The sequence below is a fragment of the Anolis carolinensis genome, chromosome 2, assembly GCF_035594765.1.
Source record: "Anolis carolinensis isolate JA03-04 chromosome 2, rAnoCar3.1.pri, whole genome shotgun sequence".
Classification (NCBI taxonomy): domain Eukaryota; kingdom Metazoa; phylum Chordata; class Lepidosauria; order Squamata; family Dactyloidae; genus Anolis; species Anolis carolinensis.
Genome location: NC_085842.1, coordinates 214,405,659 through 214,417,932, shown reverse-complemented (window position 1 = coordinate 214,417,932; position 12,274 = coordinate 214,405,659). Strand labels below are relative to the sequence as shown.

Here is a 12,274-nt window from a genome sequence, read left to right as displayed (position 1 = left end):
TAAAGAGTAGAATATATATGATCTAAATCTTATTTTTGTATCTGTAAAAGTAAAATATTAGAATTCCCACCCCAAAGGGCTGCTTAAAGGATTTATCCCACTTTCGCAGAGCCATAGGAATTATGCCAAATGCACCAGATTGTGGTGGTTGGTTTCTCTCTTAACACTAATTCAAACACGCAGGCAAAGTGTGGATATTTATCCTTCCTCTATACCCGTCTCCAACAGAAAATACCCAGAAAGAAGTTTCCTCTTAATATTGTTTGTTTTGTTTTTTTCCCGATTAGGAGACATATTGGCCAGGAGTGTTTGCTTTTTCCTCTGCTCTTATCGTGTTTAATTAAAACTAGTTTCTGATAAAGCAGTGAGTACTCAATTACGTGCCTTCTGCAAACAACAATTCTCCCACAATCCATGCTTTATAATTCTGTCAGCAAGGGGCAAAGGCTGCATTTGAAATGGATTAAGGGCAGAATCTGATGTGTCACTTTGCAGCTCTTGTTATTACCTGTCAAGTCAGGGCTTAAATTATCAAGTTCCCTTTCGTATCCTTTTAATCAGCTCTCATGATTTTTCAACAGTTTTGGCCTGTTTTATGCATGTTTTTTTAATTTTCTGGAGTGAGTCTCAATGTATACTATGGGACTTTCTGTCCCATAGTAACCTAGTGGGTTACAGAAACCTGGTGGGTTTCTGTAGTCAAGAAAAGATTCAACCAGTTCAAATTCAATGGAAATGCAAGTCACACTCTTTTTCAGTGTCAAAGGAAAGCATTAGCAAAACACCTCTGAATAAAGCATGTGGACTATTTCAACAGAAAGGAGGAAACCATGAAAATGAACAAAATCTGGCTACCAGTATTAGAAACCTCTAAAATCAGAACATTAAATAAGGAACAACACTCTGAAACAGAGGAATTCCAGACATGAATCAATCAGGGGTAGCTAACACCTCTGAACAAAAGATTCCTGCAGGCAGGAAGAAGCCAGGACATGAATCAGGCAAGGCCATTCAATACTAATTAAGGTGATTAACTAAAACATTCACACTGGCCTCCAACAGATAAGAGTTCCTTCTCCCACCCTGGACCTTCCACAAATATATAAAACTCCTTACTTAGTTTTTCCAATATACCTCACAACCTCTGAGGATGCCTGCCATAGATGTGGGTGGAACGTCAGGAGAGAATGCTTCTGGAACATGGCCATACAGCCAGGAAAACACACAACAACCCTGTGATTGTTGAAACTCATGGCTTTCTTTTTTTGTTGACAACTTTTAAATTCTGATTATAACATACATTTTATGTTTATCTTCTTTAGTGTTATTTCCTGGCAAAATGATGGATACCCAACCATTCATCTCTCCACTTCTGTCTATTGCGTAACCAGAACAGAATTTACATTGTAGTTCACCAGCCTTTGGCTTGTCTGACTTAGTTCTTGCACTGTATCCCTCTCTCCAACAAGAGATAATGAATTATTTTGTCTCTTCCTGTTATTCTTCCTGTTTTTCTCTCTCCGACTTTTGACCGTTTCCTTTTTCATGTCACTTGGTCTACCTGACATTGTCAAATGACACATTCCATGGCGGATAACTTTCTAGATTAGTCTTTCATTTCAATTGATTCTCTATACAAAGGTGGGAAAGTATTGACAGTAGCAGGAGCTCACCCCACGAATTGGGGTGAGCTCCTGCTGTTAGTCTAGCTTCTGCCTATTTAGCAGTTTGAAAGCATGTAATGCGAGTAGATCAATAGGTACTGCCTTGGCAGGAAGGTAAAAGGCCGCCCCATGTAGACGTACAAACATGCTAGCAACACGATTGGAGATGTCTACAGACAACAGGCTCCTTGGCATGGAAAAATTGAACAAGAGCACCTCCACATGGCCGGAGTTGAGCATCACCTCCAGAACCAGAGATGAAAAAACGGGAGGCCTTTATCTTTGTCTGTGTATTATATGTCATTGCTGTTCACTGTGTAAAAGTAATTGAATGTTTGCCTTATATGTGTATACAGTATTCCACTCTGAATCTCTTTGGGGAGATAAAGAGGAATATAAATAAAGATTATTATTATTATTTTATTATGACACAGCAAACAAGATAGACATGCTGGATTTCGTATCACAAAATCACAAGTCGAACACTTCCCAAGCGTTTAGGACTGTGTGATGTATTTCCAGATGATGCGTGCAGATCCCAGTAGGGTGGCCTTTTGCAGTTGGCAGATCGTGATTTTGTCAATGTCTATTGTTTCTAAATGCCGGCTGAGATCTTTTGGCACGGCACCCAATGTGCCCATCACCACCGGGACCACCTGCACTGGTTTCTGCCAGAGTCTTTGAAGTTCAGTCTTGAGGTCCTGATAGCGGCTAAGTTTTTCCAGTTGTTTTTCGTTACTGCGACTGTCACCTGGGATGGCGACATCAATGATCCAAACCTTTTTCTTTTCCACAACTGTGATGTCTGGTGTGTTGTGTTCCAGAACTTTGCCAGTTCCTGTACACCCCCCCCCCCCCCCGCAGGTGCCACCTTGACGTGGTGGGGGGGCTTAACCACTCCAATGATGACTGAGGGCTGTGCTGGCGGTAGTGTAACTACCGGCAGGTCCAACCAAGCCAGAGAGGCCTCAGCTGAGGAGTGGAACCAAGAGCACCTAACCCATTAGCATTATGGAGAATCAAACCAAAACGAAGTCTATACTGGCTCGGTTGTCACCCAGGATAAAAAGGATCGCGGTGGATGCTGCTGATTCTGGACATCCATCAACAAGTGAGCTGCGGAATCAAAATACAAATGAACAGTCACAGAAGTGGCAAAAATATACAATGCCAGAAAAATGCAAAATTATTATTATTATTATTATTATTATTATTATTATTATTATTATTATTGGGTTATTTTGGGAATATGGTTCAGCACCTTGGACAGTCAAAGTCTGGATGAAAACCAGAAGCAATTCACTTTCCTAATAGCCACTGAATCTTGCAAGCACAGAAGGATCCTAGCATCTATATTTACTATGTCCTCACTGATGGCAAGCCTAAGGTGATCCCATTGTGGTTTTTCCCTTTTGTGCATGCAAGATTTCTTCAGAATGGGCTTGCCTTTGCCTTCGTCTGAGGCTAAATGTGCGTGACTTGCCCAAGGTCATAGCTGATCAGGGATTCGAACCCTACTCTTCTGCATCAACTTTCAACTCACTATACCACTATACAGCCCTGGTGGCGAAGTGTGTTAAAGCACTGAGCTACTGAACTTGCAGACTGAAAGGTCCCAGGTTCAAATCCCGGGAGCAGAGTGAGTACCTGCTGTTAGCTCCAGCTTCTGCCAACCTAGCAGTTCGAAAACATGCCAATGTGGGTAGATCAATAGGTACTGCTCCGGTGGGAAGGTAACAGCGCTCCATGCAGTCATGCTGGCCACATGACCTTGAAGGTGTCTACGGACAACGCCGGCTCTTCGGCTTAGAACTGGAAATGAGCACGAACTCCCAGAGTCAGACATGACTGGATTTAACGTCAGGGAAAACCTTTACCTTATACCACACTAGTTTGCTATAAGTCCTAATTATTCACACTTTAACTACTGTTCACACTCTAAGAGTCCTGTACAATGGCTCAATTCTATTGCTAATCCCAATCTGTTGAATCAGTTGGGTTTACCTATGTGTTGACTCATTATTCTGCACAATGAGTCTACTCTGTCAACAGGATTCCAGCCAATATGGATTCTAACCCTAACCCAGTAAACTGCATATTGTACAAGATAGTGCCATATGTGTGGAAAACCTCAGCAGTTTTCAAAAGATAAATGGAGGGATCTTAAAAGTTGACTTGGAGAAGGAGGTATCAGAAACCAGAAAAATGTTGGCAAAATATATTGCTGAAAGGTTGATAAAGGACCGCTGGCTGCCTGTCATCCCACACACCCAGTTTTCAGACTAAAATAAATACTCTGCTGTGAAACATTAACCTAAATTACCTTAATAAATCACAAAACAATGTCTGAACCTTGACTCAACAAGGCTACCAGAAGCCCTGAAGCTTGATTCAAACTTTACAGGCAAGCTTCTTGTCTTCTCATTTCTGGTTGTTGAATGTGACTGGCAAAGGCAGAGCTTAATTCATTCTGAGACTACCTAAAAGAATCACTGCTCTCTCTGCCAAGGTGCTGCTTTTGGGTTTTTTGATTGACTGAAGGGGAAAATGGTAGTGGCGGTGACTGGCCCCCTGAGGTATTGCTTGGGCTGTGGCGCAGGCTGGAGAGCAGCTGCAATGAATCACTCTGACCAGGAGGTCATGAGTTCGAGGCCGGCTCGGAGCCTATGCTTGTTTGTCTTTGTTCTATGTTAAAAGGCATTGAATGTTTGCCTATATGTGTAATGTGTGATGTCTCATGGGCCTTGTAGTCCCGTTCCTAGTACTATGGTGGCAGACGAAGAGGAAAACATGGGATTTACACCGTTTCAGCCAGAAACGGAGCCCCTGCACCTGCAGGATGTTTGCCCTCAAGAAGTTAGCCAAACAAGTCTTGGGCAGAATTCTCCCCCGTTTTCATGTAAGGACAATTATAATAAAGATAGAGGCGCTAGGGAGGCGAATCGCCGGAGCGCCAGAATCGCAGCCAAACAATTAGCTGATTAGGTCTGCTTCCCTTGGGAAATTCTAAGGAGTCATGCATCTGGACAGAGTTGAGTTTCACTTCTAGTTCTCCAGGGAAAATGTTATTCTGGCGGGAAGCGAGACCCTATTTAGGTGTTTTCCCGCGAAGGAAACCTTGCGGAGTCAATTCGTCAGCTTGTGGAGTAAGATCGTGTGTGGACTTCGTAATCCCAGCTCCTCGTTCCCGGACCAAGTTTCAAGCCGCCTTGTTTCACGGACCTTGCCACGGACCCTGTTCTTGTTCCTTGTTGCCTCGTACCAAGTCTTGCTTAGTCAAGTATCTAGTTGTTTTCCAGCCTTGTTGTCAAGCCTCCATGGACTAAAGGACCTTGTCATCTCCCCACACTTTGCTTGGCAAAGTGTGTGTTTCGGTTATTGGATTATAACTTTGGACTCTAATATCACATATTGGACATTGTTTTCCTGGACTATATTTGACCTTTCCTGAAAGGTCTACTTCTGAACTATATTCTTCACTTGTTTTTATTGACTTTATATATTTCCTTAATAAAGATATTAGATAGATTCTGGTCTCTGTGCATGGTTATTGGTGCTCCGCAGCCTGGGTCCTGACATAATGTGATCCGCCCTGAGTCCCCTTCGGGGTGAGAAGGGCAGAATATAAATGCTGTAAATAAAATAATAAATAAATTGCTGGTGCTTTCCACAGAATGGATCTCAAGTTATCCATGAATCATATCACAATTTATAATTTCACCCCCAAAACCTGCCCTTGACTTATACGTGAGGTCAACTTACACATGAATATATATAGGCAATTATTGTCTTTTACACTAAACATTTTTACTTGAGGCTAAAGTAAGAATGCCATGTTGTAGTCTGGCAAGCATCAGAGCATTTTTTTTCTGAATATTCAGAGGATGAGGGGGATGATGGGTTCCAAAATGAGGCGTCTGTGAGTGTTCAGGAGGAATTGCAGGCAGATGGGGCTGGTGTTTGGAATTCTTCAGAGCGTTCCCAGACAACAGGGGAAACCGAAAGTACCAGTTCCCTTGAGAAACAGCCTTTGGGAAGACAAGGAGGTTTCAGAGGAGTGTAGATTAAACTTAAGGGTGTGAAAAACAGGCAAACTAGACATTCCCAGCAGGTTTGCGATAAGACCTTGAAATCCAGGTGTGTTAGGCAAGATGTCATGGGTACCTGGGCGGGCTTAATTAAGTGGTTTGGCTTCAAGCCTCTCAGAGGAGACAACATTACTATTGGGGATTCATTCTCCTGTTCATGTTACCAAGTTACTGCTTCATGTATTGTCAAGTTTCTTGATTAATGTTCCTGTCTATGCTAATGTAGCTTTAGAGGATTTACCTTGGAGAGGTTCCTGGTTATGTTCATGGAAATACCTTGGATTATTTCTGTATTCTTGCACTCCCGGATTTTGTGGTTTATCCTGACATTTTTGGATTCCGGCTACTGTATTTTATTTTATGTACTGATTTTTATATTTCGACTGTCTCTTTTGGATCTGACCTTTCCCCTTTTTTATATACAGTAGAGTCTCACTTATCCAACATAAACGGGCTGGCAGAATGTTGGATAAGCGAATATGTTGGATAATAAGGAGAGATTAAGGAGAAGCCTATTAAAAACCAAATTAGGTTATGATTTTACAAATTAAGCACCAAAACATCATGTTATACAACCAATTTGACATAAAAAGTAGTTCAATATGCAGTCATGCTACGTAGTAATTACTTTATTTACGAATTTAGCACCAAAATATCATGATGTATTGAAAACATTGACTACAAAAATGCATTGGATAATCCAGAACGTTGGATAAGCAAATGTTGGATAAGTGAGACTCTACTGTACTTGCTTCAATAAATATTTTATTACTAGATCACTGGACTCTGTTGTGGTTCTGGATGAAAGAGTCTCAATGCTAGGGTGCAACTTGCCTATCCTCTCTGCTCACAGGAGCCCTCTTAACATATTTTTCCATGAATTCCTACTGGACATGGATCTCAAATGGAAGGAGAAAAAACATGAGAAACAATCTCTTGGGGAAGGCACAATGGGCCACTACCTTAGAGGATGAGTAATTATTCTTCAGGCTTGTGGCTCGAAATGTGGAATGGGTGCTTCTGATCTCATGCAAAATTATTTAAGCCATCTTAGGGACCAATGAGAATAAAGGATCCCAGCATTAGAATCTAATTGAATCAATGTTATAGAGTGCTATAGATTCCTGACGGCATAGCAGGAAGGAGGAATTCCATGGTCCTCTAGATGTGGTAGGAGTTACAGTGTTCTTCACCATTGGATAGGCTGACTGGGGCTGTTGGGCATTGTGGCTGTTGAAGAGCCATACAATGCCCAGTAATAAATATTGTCGTGGAATGCCACAGAAAGCCCTGTCTGTCATGGTACATTTGGTCCTTGCTACTTTTCCACTGCAGTTGACCTCCACAAAGGGGCCGGGCTGTGGCGCAGGCTGGTGAGCAAGCTGCTGCAATAAATCACTCTGACCATGAGGCATGAGATCGAGGCCAGCCCATGGCGGGGTGAGCACCCGTCAATTAAAAAAAAAAAAAAAAGCCCCTGCTTGTTGCTGACCTAGCAACCCAAAAGATAGTTGCATCTATCAAGTAGGAAATAAGGTACCACTTATAAAGTGGGGAGGCAAATTTAACTAATTTATGACGTTGGAATGAGGAAGTGCCGTCACCGTGGATGATGAAGCAGCTGCTCCCCCTGTGGCCAGAAACGAAAATCCCTTCAGGAGAAGGTTAAATTGCCTCTGCGTCTGTCTCTGTCTTGGTTCTATGTGTATATGGGCATTGAATGTTTGCCCTATATGTATATAATGTGATTCGCCCTGAGTCCCCTTTGGGGTGTGAGAAGGGCGGAATATAAATTCTGTAAATAAATAAATAAATAAATAAATAAATACTTTTGTCTCTGCAATATTCCAGGTGTGTCTTGGTGAGGATAAATGTAACATACTTCAGATGCAACTTGGGATTGGTCATGAACATGATTAAAAAGTGTGATGGTGAAAGCATGATGTTATTATGCCTAGATTTTGCTCAAAATCAACCAGCAAGATATGTCTCAGTGTAGATGAGAGAAACAGCCCTTTCCATTAATGAAGGTTGTCTCCTGTTCCCTAAAACTGTGGGTCCGCCTCCCTATCTCCTTCTCTAGTTACATCCACAGTGCACAAACTGGAAGAAGTCAGCAAGCAGCAAATGTAATTGAATGATCCTGTTCCTCTCTCTGACCCCGGGAAAAACCATGTGAACCAGACAATTTGATCTTGCTAATTCCTGCCTGAAGTGAAGCGTACCTTCAAGACTCTTAGATGGTGACAGCCATGCTTGCAAAACCCAATACTATCCAGTCAGTCAACTAATCACTCTGTAAATTGTGGAGGATCATGATAACATGTTTTTCAAAGGTGGATTCATCCAGTACAGGTCTTGTTCTGCTTCAGTCTTATCTCATTCTCTAGGGAAATTGGCCAGAAGTATGTGTTTTGATGTTCTACTCCTCATTTCATAAACGGACCCAAGAATAACCTTAGCTGCTGTTTTGTTGTCTGCATGTCACAACTTGGCAGGGCTTCCTAATAATGAGAACACCAGCAGTAAAAATGGCAAGTTCTGACCAGCTTAGTGTGTAGCAATCCTGCATACAGCCACTGTGTTTCAAAACCACTTCTTTACAATGAGCAAAACCTAGCTAGAATAGGCTTCAATCATTGGACCACACAGTTCAGAATAAGGTAAAAGGTAAAGGTTTTCCCCTGACGTTAAGTCCAGTCATGTCTGACTCTGGGGGTTGGTGCTCATCTCCATTTCTAAGCCGAAGAGCTGGCGTTGTCCATAGACACCTCCAAGGTCATGTGGCCAGCTTGACTGCATGGAGCACCGTTACCTTCCCGCTGGAGCGGTACCTATTGATCTACTCACATTGGCATGTTTTCGAACTGCTAGGTTGGCAGGAGCTGGAGCTAACAGCGGCTGCTCACGCTGCTCCCAGGCATTGAACCTGGGACCTTTCGGTCTCCAGCTCAGTGCTTTAACGCACTTCGCCACCGGGGCTCAGAATAATCCCCACTGAAATATTAAAATTTTATATGGATTGAACAGAAACCTGATTAATAAAATACACAAAATAAGTATACTGTATATGCATAATTCATACAAGTTGCAAAATTCAACTTTTCTTCTTGCAGAGAGTCTAAGCGGGGATACCAGTGTACACACCTGATTGTCCCACCAACCTTGTATCCTTACTCAGAAGTAATGCCAATTGAATTTAATGTCACTTCCTCTTAGGTAAGTATGTATACTATATAGCAGGCATGGGCAATCTTCAGCTGTCCAGATGTTTTGGACTTCAACTCGCACAATTCCTAAGAGCCAATAAACTGACTGAGATTTTTGGGAGTTGAGGTCCAAAACACCTGGAGAGCTGAAGTTTGCCCATGCCTGTTGTACAGGCTTGTAACTTAAAATGCGAAGCTCAGCAGTCAGGTTGCCTGTCCCTAGGAAATATTTAAACACACTCTTTTTGTTTTTAGAATGGTCTCTAATACCCCTGTTAAGCTTATCTATTTCCTTGTAATCTCTATGGTATGTCACACAGGCACTCAATTCTAGTGAAATACAAATAGCCTGTCTTCCAGTGTAATGTTGCCTGCCCCTCAAAACCACATGGACAATTCAGCTAGGTTTGCTTGTTTATACTGTCTGTAGCTAGTCCTCCTCCCCCACTCCCCGAAATATCAAAAGTAGGTGGATCAGAAAATGGGTGTGTATTTATCTACAGTAGAGTCTCGCTTATCCAACATAAATGGGCCAGCAGAATGCTGGATAAGTGAAAATGTTGGATAATAAGGAGGGATGAAAGAAAAGCCGTGTGTTGCTGAGAAATAGCTGTTTTTCTAGGCAGCAACACACAGCATCCGGTGCTTGGAGAGGCCCGCTGCGTGTTGCTGCCTAGAAACGCGCAGCAAGCCTCTCCAAACACCGGGTGCTTGCCGGGAGGGATGAAACTTTTCCCAGTAACGTGCAGTAGGCCTCTCCAAGTGCCGGGCACCCACCAGGAGGGGCGAGACGCGGCTGGCGCATCAGATAATACGGAGTGTCGGATAAGCGGAGGTCAGATAACCGAAACTCTACTGTATTTATGGTGTCATGGGTGTGTAAAAGAGACTACATATATCAGACAAGAATCTAGAATACATTCACAGAAAAGTGCTGCACTCTAGCACTGGATCACCTTTTCACGCAACACCACGCCAGGGTCCAGTAATCCAATACAATAATGTTTATTAAAGAAAGTATATAAAAAGAAAAAAGTGCAAATCCAAAAGAAAAGTAAAGTATAAAATGCAGTTCTCAAAAGAAGCCAAGAGTTCAATAGCAGTAAGCCAAAAATGCCAGGGTAAAACAAAAAGCCAAGAAATACAAAAACACAATTAATCCATAAAACATAAAAACAGGAACTTCCCCAAGGTAAAATCTCCAAAGAAACACAGGTAAAACAGGAACATGAAACAGGATTCTTGACAATACATGAACCAAGAACTTGAGATCATAAACAGGAGACAGATCCCCTTTAGCAACATTGTCTCCTCTGAAAGGCTTGAAAGCAAGCCACTTAATTTAAGTACAATAGAGTCTCACTTATCCAACACTCGCTTATCCAACGTTCTGGATTATCCAACGCATTTTTGTAGTCGATGTTTTCAATAAATCATGATATTTTGGTGCTAAATTCGTAAATACAGTAATTACTACATAGCATGATTTCGTATTGAACTATTTTTTCTGTCAAATTTGTTGTATAACATGATGTTTGGGTGCTTAATTTGTAAAATCAAAACCTAATTTGATGTTTAATAGGCTTTTCCTTAATCTCTCCTTATTATCCAACATATTTGCTTATCCAACGTTCTGCCGGCCCATTTATGTTGGATAAGTGAGACTCTACTGTACTCTAAGCAACCCATGACATCGTGCCTCACACATCTGGATCTCTGAGCCTTATCTCGAACCCTCTGAGAAAATCTCATTTGTTGGCTTTTCACACTCTGCGTTCTCAGGTTTAATCTATTTTCCCTTGAAAACTCCTCATCTTCTCAAGGCCTTTGCTCGAGGGATTTGGTACTTTCATTTTCCCTTGTTACCTGCAATTCCCTCTGATCACTCACAGATGCTTCACTTTGAAACTCATCATCCCCGGCCGACTCACCCTCTAACATTCAGAAAAATCCTCTGATGTTTGCCAGACTACAACAAAATGAACATTATTAAAAACTTGAACACAGAAAAGCCTGGCCTAAGTAAGTCTGACAAAGGAGACTTCAGTGATGACTCTGACTACCAAATTTGGCAGCAGATTATGCTTTGCTTTAACTGGAAGTTATTAAGAAAACACTTGCTGATCGGCAGTCACAAGCAAAAAAATATGACGAGTAGGGCATTTTTATATCCTCCAACATTTCACAGGTGGGCCAAGACACTTATGGTCAAGCATTTTCAGATGGCAAAAGTTATGAATGAGGAAAAACAAAGATGATAGGAAGATGTGTTTTTGCTGGATTCTATAGGAAAGTACAAGATCTTCCTCTCCCCTTCCTCTTGCTGAACTAATTGAGTGTAAACTACTTTTTATGCTTTGAACTCAGTTTGCAGCCAGTGAAGGAAGCTGGGGACAAAGGAGAAAAGTGGAGAAGAAACTCAGCCATTTAAAAACTGCTGAAAAAATGAGCCAACATCAAGACCATCCCTGCCAAGTATGAACATAAGACACTTTTCAAGACTTCATATATGGAATGGACTCCCCTTTTCCAAGTCAGGACATTGAAAGCAATGTATTAGAAGAAATAAACTTGACACACATTAAAATTCAAAACCACGTGCATCTTCCTTTATTTGCGTTCATCTTTCTCTGAATCTGTATGTTGTGTATTAAAAAGGGCACTTGAATGGAATGAGGGGAGGGAAACAACAAAAACCAAGAATTTCCTCTCTTTTCCTCTGCCCCACGCCTTGCTGCTGATGCAGTTTCTTGTAGGCCTTCACTTGTTTTCTTTGATTTGATTTATCAACTCGCTTAATGTAACCTAGTTAATTTTTCTCTTTACCTTTTTTGTTTTCTCGCAGGCCATTAACCCTGGTAACATGAATTCCAGATGCACTTGTTTGGGAGGCATGTAAATAAAATACAGATTATTTGGGTTTATAGCTAACAGGTTGGAGGCATTACTATTGGAAGGCTTATTTAGACTCTCCTGGAAAGGAAGTTGAAAAAAAAAACCCATCATCTTCAAAATGGTTCCCACAGGCACAAAATGAGGACAATTGTGTAAAGAAGTCTTCCTATGCATAAATAGTCAAATGGGAGAGCATCCTAATTTTCTGCATTTGGGGTCAGGGCCAGAATATCAATGGTTCAACACATACAATTGCTACAGATCCTTTTAGGGCAAGGAGATCGGTGCTGAAGGAGTCCTTTGCTTCTACATCTTCCTCAGTTGTTGCTTGATTCACCTGTCTTTGTTATCATAAATATGTTATGTGTTGCTCGAGTAATGAAATGCAAAGAACCAAGCCATTAATTTTGTTGAAATT

General features: G+C 41.6%; 1 long non-coding RNA gene across 2 annotated transcripts in view; it reads left to right on the top strand.

Moving 5' to 3' along the window:
- Nucleotides 1-11,898, top strand: part of LOC134296535 (uncharacterized) — a 51,158-nt gene extending 39,260 nt beyond the window's left edge. For both annotated transcript variants that reach the window (XR_010003314.1, XR_010003316.1), the window contains exons 2-3: nucleotides 8,869-8,971; nucleotides 11,329-11,898. This is a non-coding gene — a long non-coding RNA (uncharacterized LOC134296535). The remainder of the gene's footprint in view (nucleotides 1-8,868; nucleotides 8,972-11,328) is intronic.
- Nucleotides 11,899-12,274: the final 376 nt, after the last annotated feature.